The following is an 18368-nucleotide window of genomic DNA, read 5'->3' as shown; positions in this document are numbered from 1 at the left end:
AGGTATTATGACCAATTTCTCTTAACCCAATGTGTGTCATATGTATTGGAGTATCATGAGCACGTATTATGACATCACAATATATGATGAAATGCTAATTATTATGCACTATGACGTCACAATGTATTATGACATCATAATGTATCCGCACTATGACATCACAAGAAATTATGAGAGCGTAATTTGCAGGTATTATGACCAATTTCTCTTACCCCAATTTGTGTCGTATCTACTGGAGTATATTGAGCATGTATTATGACGTCACAATATATGGAGACATGCTAATTAGTATGCACTATGACGTAACAATGTATTATGACGTCATAATGTATCCGCATTATGACATCACAAGGAATTATGAGAGCGTAATTTGCAGGTATTATGACCAATTTCTCTTACCTCAATTTGTGTCATTTCTACTGGAGTATAATGAGTATGTATTATGACGTCACAATATATGATGACATGCTAATTAGTATGCACTATGACGTCACAATGTATTATGACGTCATAATGTATCCGCATTATGACATCACAATGTTTTAGGAGAGCGTAATTTGCAGATTATGACCAATTTCTCTTAACTCAATTTGTGTCATATGTACTGGAGTATCATGAGCATGTATTATAACATCACAAAATATGATGACATGCTAATTAGTATGCACTGTGACGTCACAATGTATTATGACGTCATAATGTATCTGCATTATGACATCACAAGGAATAATGAGAGCGTCATTTGCAGGTATTATGACCAATTTCACTTACCACAATTTGTGTCATATCTACTGGAGTATCATGAGAATGTATTATGACATCACAATATATGATGACATGCTAATTAGTATGCACTATGATGTCACAATGTATTATGACGTCATAATATATCCACATTATGACATCACAAGAAATTATGAGAGCGTAATTTGCAGCTATTATGAACAATTTCTCTTACCCCAATTTGTGTCATATCTACTGGAGTATCATGAGCATGTATTATGACGTCACAATATATGATGAAATGCTAATTAGTATGCACTATGACGTCACAATGTATTATGACGTCATAGTGTATCCACATTATGACATCACAATGTATTAGGAGAGCGTAATTTGCAGGTATTCTGATCAATTTCTCTTACCCCAATTTGTGTCATATATCCTGGAGCATCATGAGTATGTATTATGACGTCACAATATATGATGACATGCTAATTAGTATGCACTATGTAGTATGATGTCATAATGTATCCACATTATGGCATCACAAGGAATTAGGAGAGCGTAGTTTGCAGGTATTATTACCAATTTCTCTTACCCCAATTTGTGTCATATCTCCTGGAGCATTATGAGTATGTATTATCACGTCACAATATATGATGACATGCTAATTAGTATGCACTATGACGTCACAATGTATTATGATGTCATAATGTATCCGCATTATGACATCACAAGGAATAATGAGAGCGTAATTTGCAGGTATTATGACTAATTTCTCTTACCCCAATTTGTGTCATAACTACTGGAGTATCATGAGCATGTATTATGACATCACAATGTATGATGACATGCTAATTAGCATGCACTATGAGGGCACAATGTATTATGACGTCATAACGTATCCACATTATGGCATCACAAGGTCTTAGGAGAGCGTAATTTGCAGGTATTATGACCAATTTCTCTTACCACAATTTGTGTCATATCTACTGGAATATGATGAGCATGTATTATGACGTCACAATATATGATGACATGCTAATTAGTAGGCACTATGACGTCACAATGCATTATGACGTCATAATGTATCCGCATTATGACATCACAAGGAATTATGAAGCGTAATTTGCAGGTATTATGACGAATTTCTCTTAACCCAATTTGTGTCATTTCTACTGGAGTATCATGAGCATGTATTATGACGTCAAAATATATGATGACATGCGAACTAGTATGCACTATGACGTCACAATGTATTATGACATCATAATGTATCCGCATTATGACATCACAAGGAATTATGAAGCGTAATTTGCAGGTATTACGACCAATTTTACTTACCCCAATTTGTGTCATATCTACTGGAGTATCATGAGCATGTATTATGACGTCACAATATATGATGACATGCTAATTAGTATGAACTTTGACGTCACAATGTATTATGACGTCATAATGTATCCGCATTATGACATTACAAGAAATAATGAGAGCGTAATTTGCAGGTATTATGACCAATTTCCTTTACCGCAATTTGTGTCATATCTACTGGAGGATCATGAGCATGCAATATGACATCACAATATATGATGACATGCTAATTAGTATGCACTATGATGTCACAATGCATTATGACGTCATAATGTATCCGCATTATGACATCACAATGTAATAGGAGATCGTAATTTGCAGGTTTTATGACCAATTTCTCTTACCCCAATTTGTGTCATATATACTGGAGTATCATGAGCATGTATTATGATGTCACAATATATGATGACATGTTAATTAGTATGCACTATGACGTCACAATGTATTATGGCATCATAATGTATCCGCATTGTGACATCACAAGGAATTATGAGAGCCTAATTTGCAGGTATTATGACCAATTTTCCTTACCCCAATTTCTGTCATATCTACTGGAGTATCCTGAGCATGTATTATGACGTCACAATATATGATGTCATGCTAATTAGTATGCACTATGATGTCACAATGTATTATGACGTAATAAAGTTTCCGCAAAATGACATAACAATGTCTTAGGAGAGCGCAATTTGCAGGTATTAAGACCAATTTCTCTTAACCCAATTTGTGTCATATCTACTGGAGTATCATGAGCCTGTATTATGACATCACAATATATGATGACATGCTAATTAGTATGCACTATAACGTCACAATATATTATGATGTCATAATGTATCCGCATTATGACATCACAATGTTTTAGGAGACCGTAATTTACAGGTATTATGACCAATTTCTCTTAACACAATTTGTGTCATATGTACTGGAGTATCATGAGCATGTATTATGACATCACAATATATGATGACATGCTAAGTAGTATGCACTATGATGTCACAATGTATTATGACGTCATAATGTATCCGCATTATGACATCACAAGGAATTATGAGAGCGTAATTTGCAGGTATTATGACCAATTTCTCTTACCCCAATTTGTGTCATATCTACTGGAGTGTCATGAGCATGTTTTGTGACATCAGAATATATGATGACATGCTAATTAGTATGCACTATGACGTCACAATGTATTATGACGTTATAATGTATCCGCATTATGACATCACAATGTTTTAGGAGAGCATAATTTGCAGGTATTATGACCAATTTTTCTTAACCCAATTTGTGTCATATGTACTGGAGTATCATGAGCATGTATTATGACGTCACAATATATGATGACATGCTAATTAGTTTCCACTATGACGTCACAGTGTATTATGACGTCCTAATGTATCCGCATTATGACATCTCAAGGTAGTATGAGAGCGTAATTTGCAGGTATTATGACCAATTTCTCTTACCCCAATTTGTGTCATATCTACTGGAGCATCATGAGCATGCATTATGACATCACAATATATGATGGCATTCTAATTAGTATGCACTATGACGTCACAATATATTATGACGTCATAATGTATTCGCATTATGACATAACAATGTTTTACGAGAGCGTAATTTGCAGGTATTATGACCAATTTCTCTTACCCCAATTTGTGTCATATCTACTGGAGTATCATCAGCATGTATCATGACGTCACAATATATGATGACATGCTAATTAGTATGCACTATGATGTCACAATGTATTATGACGTCATAATGTTTCCGCATTATGACATCACAAGGAATTATGAGAGCATAATTTGCAAGTATTATGACCAATTTCTCTTACCCCAATTTGTGTCATATCTACTGGAGGATCATGAGCATGTATTATGACTTCCCAATATATGAAGACATGCTAATTAGTATGCACTATGACGTCACAATGTATTATGACGTCATAATGTATCCGCATTATGACATCACAAGGAATTAGGAGAGCGTAATTTGTAAGTATTATGACCAATTTCTCTTACCCCAAATTGTGTCATATCTACTGGAGTATAATGAGCATGCATTATGACATCACAATATATGATGACATGCTAATTAGTATGCACTATGATGTCACAATGTATTATGACGTCATAATGTATCCGCATTGTGACATTACAAGCAATACTGAGAGCGTAATTTGCAGTTATTACCAATTTCCCTTACCGCAATTTGTGTCATATCTACTGGAGTATCATGAGCATGTATTATGACGTCACAATATATGATGACATGCTAATTGGTATGCACTATGACGTCTCAATGTATTATGACATCAATATGTATCCGCATTACGTCATCACAATGTTTTAGGAGAGCGTAGTTTGCAGGTATTATGACCAAATTCTCTTGCCACAATTTGTGTCATATGTACTGGAGTATCATGAGCATGTATTATGACGTCACAATATATGATGACATCATATTTAGTATGCACTATGACATCACAATGTATTATGACGTCATAATGTATTCGCATTATGACATCACAAGGAATTATGAGAGCGTAATTTGCAGGTATTATGACCAAATTCTCTTGCCCCAATTTGTGTCATATCTACTGGAGTATCATGAGTATGTATTATGACGTCACAATATATGATGACATGCTAATTAGTATGCACTATGACATCACTATGTATTATGACGTCATAATGTATCCACATTATGACATCACAAGGAATTATGAGAGCGTAATTTGCAGTTATTATGACCAATTTCTCTTACCCCAATTTTTGTCATATCTACTGGAGTATCATGAGCATGTATTATGACGTCACAATATATGATGACATGCTAATTAGTATGCACTGTGATGTCACAATGTATTATGACGTCATAATGTGTCCGCATTATGACATCACAAGCTATTATGAGAGCGTAATTTGCAGGTATAATGACCAATTTCTCTTACCCCAATTTGTGTCATATCTACTGGAGGATCATGAGCATGTATTATGACGTCACAATATATGATGACATGCTAATTAGTATGCACTATGACGTCACAATGTATTATGACGTCATAATGTATCCGCATTATGACATCACAAGGAATTAGGAGAGCGTAATTTGCAGTTATTATGACCAATTTCTCTTACCCCAATTTTTGTCATATCTACTGCAGTATCATGAGCATGTATTATGACGTCACAATATATGATGACATGCTGATTAGTATGCACTGTGATGTCACAATGTATTATGACGTCATAATGTATCCACATTATGACATCACAAGGAATTAGGAGAGCGTAATTTGAGGTATTATGACCAATTTCTCTTACCACAATTTGTGTCATATGTACTGGAGTATCACGAGTATGTATTATGACGTCACAATATATGATGACATGCTAATTAGTATGCACTATGACGTCACAATGTATTATGACGTCATAATGTATCCGCATTATGATATCACAAGGAATAATGAGAGCGTAATTTGCAGGTATTATCACCAATTTCTCTTACCCCAATCTGTGTCATATATACTGGAGTGTCATGAGCATGTATTATGACATCACAATATATGATGACATGCTAATTAGTATGCACTATGACGTCACAATGTATTATGACGTCATAAAGTATCCGCATTATGACATCACAATGTTTTAGGAGAGCGCAGTTTGCAGGTATTATGACCAATTTCTCTTAACCCAATTTGTGTCATATCTACTGGAGTGTCATGAGCATGTATTATGACATCACAATATATGATGACATGCTAATTAGTATGCACTATGACGTCACAATGTATTATGACGTCATAATGTATCCGCATTACGTCATCACAATGTTTTAGGAGAGCGTAATTTGCAGGTATTATGACCAATTTCTCTTAACCCAATTTGTGTCATATGTACTGGAATATCATGAGCATGTATTATGATGTCACAATATATGATGACATGCTAATTAGTATGCACTATGACGTCACAATGTATTATGACTTCATAATGTATCCGCATAATGACATCACAAGGAATTATGAGAGCGTAATTTGCAGGTATTATGACCAATTTCTCTTACCCCAATTTGTGTCATATCTACTGGAGTATCATGAGCATGAATTTTGACGTCACAATATATGATGACATGCTGATTAGTATGCACTATGACGTCACAATGTATTATGACGTCATAATGTATCCACATTATGACATCACAAGGAATTATGAGAGCGTAGTTTGCAGGTATTATGACCAAATTCTCTTGCCACAATTTGTGTCATATCTACTGGAGTATCATGAGCTTGTATTATGACGTCACAATATATGATGACATGCTAATTACTATGCATTATGACTTCACTATGTATTATGACGTCATAATGTATCCGCATTATGACATCACAAGGAATTATGAGAGCGTAATTTGCAGTTATTATGACCAATTTCTCGTACCCCAATTTTTGTCATATCTACTGGAGTATCATCAGCATGTATTATGACGTCACAATATATGATGACATGCTAATTAGTATGCACTATGATGTCACAATGTATTATGACGTCATAATGTGTCCGCATTATGACATCACAAGGAATTATGAGAGCGTAATTTGCAGGTAGTATGACCAATTTCTCTTACCCCAATTTGTGTCATATCTACTGGAGTATCATGAGCATGCATTATGACATCACAATATATGATGACATGCTAATTAGTATGCACTATGATGTCACAATGTATTATGACGTCATAATGTATCCGTATTATGACGTCATAATGTATCCGCATTATGACATCACAATGTTTAGGAGACCGTAATTTCCAGGTATTATGACCAATTTCTCTTAACACAATTTGTGTCATATGTACTGGAGTATCATGAGCATGTATTATGACGTCACAATATAAGATGACATGCTAATTAGTATGCACTATGACGTCACAATGCATTATGACGTCATAATGTATCCGCATTATGGCATCACAATGTTTTAGGAGAGCGTAATTTGCAGGTATTATGACCAACTTCTCTTAACCCAATTTGTGTCATATGTACTGGAGTATCATGAGCATGTATTGTGACATCACAATATATGATGACATGCTAATTAGTATGCACTACGACATCTCAATGTATTATGACGTCATAATGTATCCGCATTATGACATCACAAGGACTTATGAGAGCGTAATTTGCAGGTATTATGACCAATTTCTCTTACCCCAATTTGTGTCATATCTACTGGAGGATCATGAGCATGCATCAAGACATCACAATATATGATGACATGCTAATTAGTATGCACTATGATGTCACAATGTATTATGACGTCATAATGTATCCGCATTATGACATCACAATGTTTTAGGAGAGCGTAATTTGCAGGTATTATGACCAATTTCCCTTACCCCAATTTGTGTCATATCTACTGGAATATCATGAGCATGTATTATGACGTCACAATATATGATGACATGCTAATTAGTAGGCACTATGACGTCACAATGCATTATGACGTCATAATGTATCCGCATTATGACATCACAAGGAATTATGAGAGCGCAATTTGCAGGTATTATGACGAATTTCTCTTAACCCAATTTGTGTCATTTCTACTGGAGTATCATGAGCATGTATTATGACGTCAAAATATATGATGACATGCTAACTAGTATGCACTATGATGTCACAATGTATTATGACATCATAATGTATCCGCATTATGACATCACAAGGAATTATGAGAGCGTAATTTGCAGGTATTACGACCAATTTTACTTACCCCAATTTGTGTCATATCTACTGGAGTATCATGAGCATGTATTATGACGTCACAATATATGATGACATGCTAATTAGTATGAACTATGACGTCACAATGTATTATGACGTCATAATGTATCCGCATAATGACATTACAAGAAATAATGAGAGCTTAATTTGCAGGTATTAGGACCAATTTCCCTTACCGCAATTTGTGTCATATCTACTGGAGGATCATGAGCATGTATTATGACGTCACAATATATGATGACATGCTAATTAGTATGCACTATGATGTCACAATGTATTATGACGTCATAATGTATCCGCATTATGACATCACAATTTAATAGGAGAGCGTAATTTGCAGGTATTATGACCAATTTCTCTAACCCCAATTTGTGTCATATATACAGGAGTATCATGAGCATGTATTATGATGTCACAATATATGATGACATGCTAATTAGTATGCACTATGACGTCACAATATATTATGGCATAACAATGTATCCGCATTATGACATCACAAGGAATTATGAGAGCCTAATTTGCAGGTATTATGACCAATTTTTCTTACCCCAATTTGTGTCATATCTACTGGAGTATCTTGAGCATGTATTATGACGTCACAATATATGATGACATGCTAATTAGTATGCACTATGATGTCACAATGTATTATGACATCATAATGTGTCCGCATTATGACATCACAAGGAATTATGAGAGCGTAATTTGCAGTTATTATGACCAATTTCTCTTACCCCAATTTGTGTCATATCTACTGGAGGATCATGAGCATGTATTATGACGTCACAATATATGATGACATGCTAATTAGTATGCACTATGATGTCACAATGTATTATGACGTCATAATGTGTCCGCATTATGACATCACAAGGAATTATGAGAGCGTAATTTGCAGGTATTATGACGAATTTCTCTTACCCCAATTTGTGTCATATCTACTGGAGTATCATGAGCATGCATTATGACATCACAATATATGATGACATGCTAATTAGTATGCACTATGATGTCACAATGTATTATGACGTCATAATGTATCCGCATTATGAGATCACAATGTTTAGGAGACCGTAATTTGCAGGTATTATGACCAATTTCTCTTAACACAATTTGTGTCATATGTACTGGAGTATCATGAGCATGTATTATGACGTCACAATATATGATGAAATGCTAATTAGTATGCAGTATGACGTCACAATGCATTATGACGTCATAATGTATCCGCTTTATGGCATCACAATGTTTTAGGAGAGCGTAAATTGTAGGTATTATGACCAATTTCTCTTATCACAATTTGTGTCATATGTACTGGAGTATCATGAGCATGTATTATGAGATCAGAATATATGATGACATGCTAATTAGTATGCACTATGACGTCACAATGTATTATGACGTCATAATGTATCCGCATTATGACATCACAAGGAATTATGAGAGCGTAATTTGAGGGTATTATGACCAATTTCTCTTACCCCAATTTGTGTCATATGTACTGGAGTATCATGAGCTTGTATTATGAGGTCACAATATATGATGACATGCTAATTAGTATGCACTATGACGTCACAATGCATTATGACGTCATAATGTATCCGCATTATGACATCACAAGGAATTATGAGAGCGTAATTTGCAGGTATTATGACGAATTTCTCTTAACACAATTTGTGTCATTTCTACTGGAGTATCATGAGCATGTATTATGATGTCACAATACATGATGACATGCTAACTAGTATGCACTATGACGTCACAATGTATTATGACATCATAATGTATCCGCATTATGACATCACAAGGAATTATGGGAGCGTAATTTGCAGGTATTATGACCAATTATACTTACCCCAATTTGTGTCATATCTACTGGAGTATCATGAGCATGTATTATGACGTCACAATATATGATGACATGCTAATTAGTATGCACTATGACGTCACAATGTATTATGACGTCATAATGTATCCGCATTGTGACATTACAAGCAATACTGAGAGCGTAATTTGCAGTTATTATTACCAATTTCCCTTACCGCAATTTGTGTCATATCTACTGGAGTATCATGAGCATGTAGTATGACGTCACAATATATGATGACATGCTAAGTAGTATGCACTATGAGGGCACAATGTATTATGACGTCATAATGTATCCGCATTATGACATCACAAGAAATAATGAGAGCGTAATTTGCAGGTATTATGTCGAATTTCTCTTACCGCAATTTGTGTCGTATCTACTGGAGTATCATGAGCATGTATTATGACGTCACAATATATGATGACATGCTAATTAGTATGCACTATGACGTCGCAATGTATTATGACGTCATAATGTATCCGCATTATGACATAACAATGTAATAGGAGAGCGTAATTTGCAGGTATTATGACCATTTTCTCTTACCCCAATTTGTGTCATATCTACTGGAGTATCATGAGCAAGTATTATGACGTCACAATATATGATGACATGCTATTTAGTGTGCACTATGACGTCACAATGTATTATGACATCATAATGTATCCGCATTATGACATCACAAGGAATTATGAGAGTGTAATTTGAAGGTATTAGGACCAATTTCTCTTACCCCAATTTGTGTCATATCTACTGGAGTATCATGAGCATGTATTATGACGTCACAATATATGATGACATGCTAATTAGTATGCACTATGATGTCACAATGTATTATGACGTCATAATGTATCCGCATTATGATATCACAAGGAATTAGGAGAGCGTAATTTGCAGGTATTATGACCAATTTCTCTTACCTCAATTTGTGTCATATCTACTGGAATATCATGAGTATGTATTATGACGTCACAATATATGGTGACATGCTAATCAGTATGCACTGTGACGTCACAATGTATTATGACGTCATAATGTATCCGCATTATGACATCACAAGGAATTATGAGAGCGTAATTTGCAGGTATTATGACCAATTTCTCATACCCCAATTTGTGTAATATCTACTGGAGTATCATGAACATGTATTTTGACGTCACAATATATGATGACATGCTAATTAGTATGCACTATGACGTCATAATGTATCCGCATTATGGCTTCAAAAGGAATTATGAGAGCGTAATTTGCAGGTATTATGACCAATTTCTCTTACCCCAATTTGTGTCATATCTACTGGAGTATCATGAGCATGTATCATGACATCACAATATATGATGACATGCTAATTAGTATGCACTATGACGTCACAATGTATTATGACGTCATAATGTATCCACATTATGACATCACAAGTAATTATGAGAGCGTAATTTGCAGGTATTATGACCAATTTCTCTTACCCCAATTTGTGTCATATCTACTGGAGTATCATGAGCATGCATTATGACATCACAATATATGATGACATGGTAACTGGTATGCACTATGACGTCACAATGTATTATGATGTCATAATGCATCCGCATTATGACATCACAATGTTTTAGGAGAGCGTAATATGCAGGTATTATGACCAATTTCTCTTAACCCAATGTGTGTCATATGTATTGGAGTATCATGAGCACGTATTATGACATCACAATATATGATGAAATGCTAATTATTATGCACTATGACGTCACAATGTATTATGACATCATAATGTATCCGCATTATGACATCACAAGAAATTATGAGAGCGTAATTTGCAGATATTATGACCAATTTCTCTTACCCCAATTTGTGTCGTATCTACTGGAGTATAATGAGTATGTATTATGACGTCACAATATATGATGACATGCTAATTAGTATGCACTATGACGTCACAATGTATTATGACGTCATAATGTATCCGCATTATGACATCACAATGTTTTAGGAGAGCGTAATTTGCAGATTATGACCAATTTCTCTTAACTCAATTTGTGTCATATGTACTGGAGTATCATGAGCATGTATTATAACATCACAAAATATGATGACATGCTAATTAGTATGCACTGTGACGTCGCAAAGTATTATGACGTCATAATGTATCTGCATTATGACATCACAAGGAATAATGAGAGCGTAATTTGCAGGTATTATGACCAATTTATCTTACCACAATTTGTGTCATATCTACTGGAGTATCATGAGCATGTATTATGACATCACAATATATGATGACATGCTAATTAGTATGCACTATGACGTCACAATGTATTATGACGTCATAATATATCCACATTATGACATCACAAGAAATTATGAGAGCGTAATTTTCAGCTATTATGAACAATTTCCCTTACCGCAATTTGTGTCATATCTACTGGAGTATCATGAGCATGTATTATGACGTCACAATATATGATGACATGCTAATTAGTATGCACTATGACGTCGCAATATATTATGACGTCATAATGTATCCGCATTATGACATCACAATGTATTAGAAGAGCGTAATTTGCAGGTAATATGACCAATTTCTGTTACCCCAATTTGTGTCATATCTACTGGAGTATCATGAGCATGTATTATGACGTTACAATATATGATGACATGCTAATTAGTATGCACTATGATGTCACAATGTATTATGACGTCATAATGCGTCCATATTATGACGTCATAATGTATTCGCATCATGACATCACAAGGTTTTAGGAGAGCGTAATTTGCAGGTAGTATGTCCAATTTTTCTTACCCCAATTTGTGTCATATCTACTGGAGTATCATGAGCATGTATTATGACGTCAAAATATATGATGACATGCTAATTAGTATGCACTATGAGGGCACAATGTATTATGACGTCATAATGTGTCCGCATTATGACATCACAAGGAATTATGAGAGCGTAATTTGCAGTTATTATGACCAATTTCTCTTACCCCAATTTGTGTCATATCTACTGGAGTATCATGAGTATGTATTATGACATCACAATGTATGATGACATGCTAATTAGTATGCACTATGAGGGCACAATGTATTATGACGTCATAATGTATCCACATTATGGCATCACAAGGAATTAGGAGAGCGTAATTTACAGGTATTATGACCAATTTCTCTTACCCCAATTTGTGTCATATCTCCTGGAGCATCATGAGTATGTATTATGACGTCACAATATATGATGACATGCTAATTAGTATGCACTATGTAGTATGATATCATAATGTATCCGCATTATGACATCACAAGGAATTATGAGAGCGTAATTTGCAGGTATTATGACCAATTTCTCTTACCACAATTTGTGTCATATCTACTGCAGTATCATGAGCATGTATTATGACGTCAAAATATATGATCACATGCTAATTAGTATGCACTATAACGTCACAATGTATTATGACGTCATAATGTATCCGCATTATGACATCCCAAGGAATTATGAGAGTGTAATTTGCAGGTATTATGACCAATTTCTCTTACCCCAATTTGTGTCATATCTACTGGAGTATCATGAGCATGTATTATGACATCACAATATATGATGACATGCTAATTAGTATGCACTATGACGTCACACTGTATTATGACGTTATAATGTATCCGCATTATGACATCACAATGTTTAGGAGAGCGTAATTTGCAGGTATTATGACCAATTTCGCTTAACAAAATTTGTGTCATATGTACTGGAGTATCATGAGCATGTATTATGACATCACAATATATGATGACATGCTAATTAGTATTCACTATGATGTCACAATGTATTATGACGTCATAATATGTCCGCATTATGACATCACAAGGAATTATGAGAGCGTAATTTGCAGGTATTATAACCAATTTCTCTTACCCCAATTTGTGTCATATCTACTGGAGTATCATGAGCATGTATTATGACGTCACAATATATGATGACATGCTAATTAGTATGCACTATGACGTCACAATGTATTATGACGTCATAATGTATCCGCATTATGACATCACAAGAAATAATGAGAGCGTAATTTGCAGGTATTATGACGAATTTCCCTTACCGCAATTTGTGTCATATCTACTGGAGTATCATGAGCTTGTATTATGACGTCACAATATATGATGACATGCTAATTAGTATGCACTATGACGTCGCAATGTATTATGACGTCATAATGTATCCGCATTATGACATCACAATGTATTAGGAGAGCGTAATTTGCAGGTATTATGACCAATTTCCCTTACCGCAATTTGTGTCATATCTACTGGAGTATCATGAGCATGTATTATGACGTCACAATATATGATGACATGCTAATTAGTATGCACTATGACGTCACAATGTATTATGACGTCATAATGTATCCGTATTATGACGTCATAATGTATTCGCATTATGACATCACAATGTTTTAGGAGTGCGTAATTTGCAGGTAGTATGACCAATTTCTCTTACCCCAATTTGGGTCATATCTACTGGAGTATCATGAGCATGTATTATGACGTCAAAATATATGATGACATGCTAATTAGTATGCACTATGTAGTATGATGTCATAATGTATCTGCATTATGACATCACAAAGTATTAGGAGAGCGTAATTTGCAGGTATTATGACCAATTTCTCTTACCCCAATTTGTGTCGTATCTACTGGAGTATCATGAGCATGTATTATGACGTCACAATATATGATGACATGCTAATTAGTATTCACTATGACGTCACAATGTATTATGACGTCATAATGTATCCGCATTATGACATCACAATGTAATAGGAGAGCGTAATTTGCAGGTATTATGACCATTTTCTCTTACCCCAATATGTGTCATATCTACTGGAGTATCATGAGCAAGTATTATGACGTCACAATATATGATGACATGCTATTTAGTGTGCACTATGACGTCACAATGTATTATGACATCATAATGTATCCGCATTATGACATCACAAGGAATTATGAGAGTGTAATTTGAAGGTATTAGGACCAATTTCTATTACCCCAATTTGTGTCATATCTACTGGAGTATCATGAGCATGTATTATGACGTCACAATATATGATGACATGCTAATTAGTATGCACTATGATGTCACAATGTATTATGACGTCATAATGTATCCGCATTATGATATCACAAGGAATTAGGAGAGCGTAATTTGCAGGTATTATGACCAATTTCTCTTACCCCAATTTGTGTCATATCTACTGGAATATCATGAGTATGTATTATGACATCACAATATATGGTGACATGCTAATCAGTATACACTGTGACATCACAATGTATTATGATGTCCTAATGCATCCGCATTATGACATCACAATGTTTTAGGAGAGCGTAATTTGCAGGTATTATGACCAATTTCTCTTAACCCAATTTGTGTCGTATGTACTGGAGTATCATGCGCATGTATTATGACATCACAATATATGATGACATGCTAATTATTATGCACTATGACGTCACAATGTATTATGACGTCATAATGTATCCGCATTATGACATCACAAGGAATTATGAGAGCGTAATTTGCAGGTATTATGACCAATTTCTCATACCCCAATTTGTGTAATATCTACTGGAGTATCATGAGCATGTATTTTGACGTCACAATATATGATGACATGCTAATTAGTATGCACTATGACGTCATAATGTATCCGCATTATGGCTTCAAAAGGAATTATGAGAGCGTAGTTTGCAGGTATTATGACCAATTTCTCTTACCCCAATTTGTGTCATATCTACTGGAGTATCATGAGCATGTATCATGACATCACAATATATGATGACATGCTAATTAGTATGCACTATGACGTCACAATGTATTATGACGTCATAATGTATCCACATTATGACATCACAAGTAATTATGAGAGCATAATTTGCAGGTATTATGACCAATTTCTCTTACCCCAATTTGTGTCATATCTACTGGAGTATCATGAGCATGCATTATGACGTCACAATATATGATGACATGGTAATTGGTATGCACTATGACGTCACAATGTATTATGATGTCATAATGCATCCGCATTATGACATCACAATGTTTTAGGAGAGCGTAATATGCAGGTATTATGACCAATTTCTCTTAACCCAATGTGTGTCATATGTATTGGAGTATCATGAGCACGTATTATGACATCACAATATATGATGAAATGCTAATTATTATGCACTATGACGTCACAATGTATTATGACATCATAATGTATCCGCACTATGACATCACAAGAAATTATGAGAGCGTAATTTGCAGGTATTATGACCAATTTCTCTTACCCCAATTTGTGTCGTATCTACTGGAGTATATTGAGCATGTATTATGACGTCACAATATATGGAGACATGCTAATTAGTATGCACTATGACGTAACAATGTATTATGACGTCATAATGTATCCGCATTATGACATCACAAGGAATTATGAGAGCGTAATTTGCAGGTATTATGACCAATTTCTCTTACCTCAATTTGTGTCATTTCTACTGGAGTATAATGAGTATGTATTATGACGTCACAATATATGATGACATGCTAATTAGTATGCACTATGACGTCACAATGTATTATGACGTCATAATGTATCCGCATTATGACATCACAATGTTTTAGGAGAGCGTAATTTGCAGATTATGACCAATTTCTCTTAACTCAATTTGTGTCATATGTACTGGAGTATCATGAGCATGTATTATAACATCACAAAATATGATGACATGCTAATTAGTATGCACTGTGACGTCACAATGTATTATGACGTCATAATGTATCTGCATTATGACATCACAAGGAATAATGAGAGCGTCATTTGCAGGTATTATGACCAATTTCACTTACCACAATTTGTGTCATATCTACTGGAGTATCATGAGAATGTATTATGACATCACAATATATGATGACATGCTAATTAGTATGCACTATGATGTCACAATGTATTATGACGTCATAATATATCCACATTATGACATCACAAGAAATTATGAGAGCGTAATTTGCAGCTATTATGAACAATTTCTCTTACCCCAATTTGTGTCATATCTACTGGAGTATCATGAGCATGTATTATGACGTCACAATATATGATGAAATGCTAATTAGTATGCACTATGACGTCACAATGTATTATGACGTCATAGTGTATCCACATTATGACATCACAATGTATTAGGAGAGCGTAATTTGCAGGTATTCTGATCAATTTCTCTTACCCCAATTTGTGTCATATATCCTGGAGCATCATGAGTATGTATTATGACGTCACAATATATGATGACATGCTAATTAGTATGCACTATGTAGTATGATGTCATAATGTATCCACATTATGGCATCACAAGGAATTAGGAGAGCGTAGTTTGCAGGTATTATTACCAATTTCTCTTACCCCAATTTGTGTCATATCTCCTGGAGCATTATGAGTATGTATTATCACGTCACAATATATGATGACATGCTAATTAGTATGCACTATGACGTCACAATGTATTATGATGTCATAATGTATCCGCATTATGACATCACAAGGAATAATGAGAGCGTAATTTGCAGGTATTATGACTAATTTCTCTTACCCCAATTTGTGTCATAACTACTGGAGTATCATGAGCATGTATTATGACATCACAATGTATGATGACATGCTAATTAGCATGCACTATGAGGGCACAATGTATTATGACGTCATAACGTATCCACATTATGGCATCACAAGGTCTTAGGAGAGCGTAATTTGCAGGTATTATGACCAATTTCTCTTACCACAATTTGTGTCATATCTACTGGAATATGATGAGCATGTATTATGACGTCACAATATATGATGACATGCTAATTAGTAGGCACTATGACGTCACAATGCATTATGACGTCATAATGTATCCGCATTATGACATCACAAGGAATTATGAAGCGTAATTTGCAGGTATTATGACGAATTTCTCTTAACCCAATTTGTGTCATTTCTACTGGAGTATCATGAGCATGTATTATGACGTCAAAATATATGATGACATGCGAACTAGTATGCACTATGACGTCACAATGTATTATGACATCATAATGTATCCGCATTATGACATCACAAGGAATTATGAAGCGTAATTTGCAGGTATTACGACCAATTTTACTTACCCCAATTTGTGTCATATCTACTGGAGTATCATGAGCATGTATTATGACGTCACAATATATGATGACATGCTAATTAGTATGAACTTTGACGTCACAATGTATTATGACGTCATAATGTATCCGCATTATGACATTACAAGAAATAATGAGAGCGTAATTTGCAGGTATTATGACCAATTTCCTTTACCGCAATTTGTGTCATATCTACTGGAGGATCATGAGCATGCAATATGACATCACAATATATGATGACATGCTAATTAGTATGCACTATGATGTCACAATGCATTATGACGTCATAATGTATCCGCATTATGACATCACAATGTAATAGGAGATCGTAATTTGCAGGTTTTATGACCAATTTCTCTTACCCCAATTTGTGTCATATATACTGGAGTATCATGAGCATGTAT

Source organism: Aotus nancymaae, unplaced genomic scaffold, assembly GCF_030222135.1.
Source record: "Aotus nancymaae isolate 86718 unplaced genomic scaffold, 86718_ANA_hifiasm-v0.15.2.pri h1tg000250l, whole genome shotgun sequence".
Lineage (NCBI taxonomy): Eukaryota > Metazoa > Chordata > Mammalia > Primates > Aotidae > Aotus > Aotus nancymaae.
Note: the sequence above shows the minus strand (reverse complement) of the source record.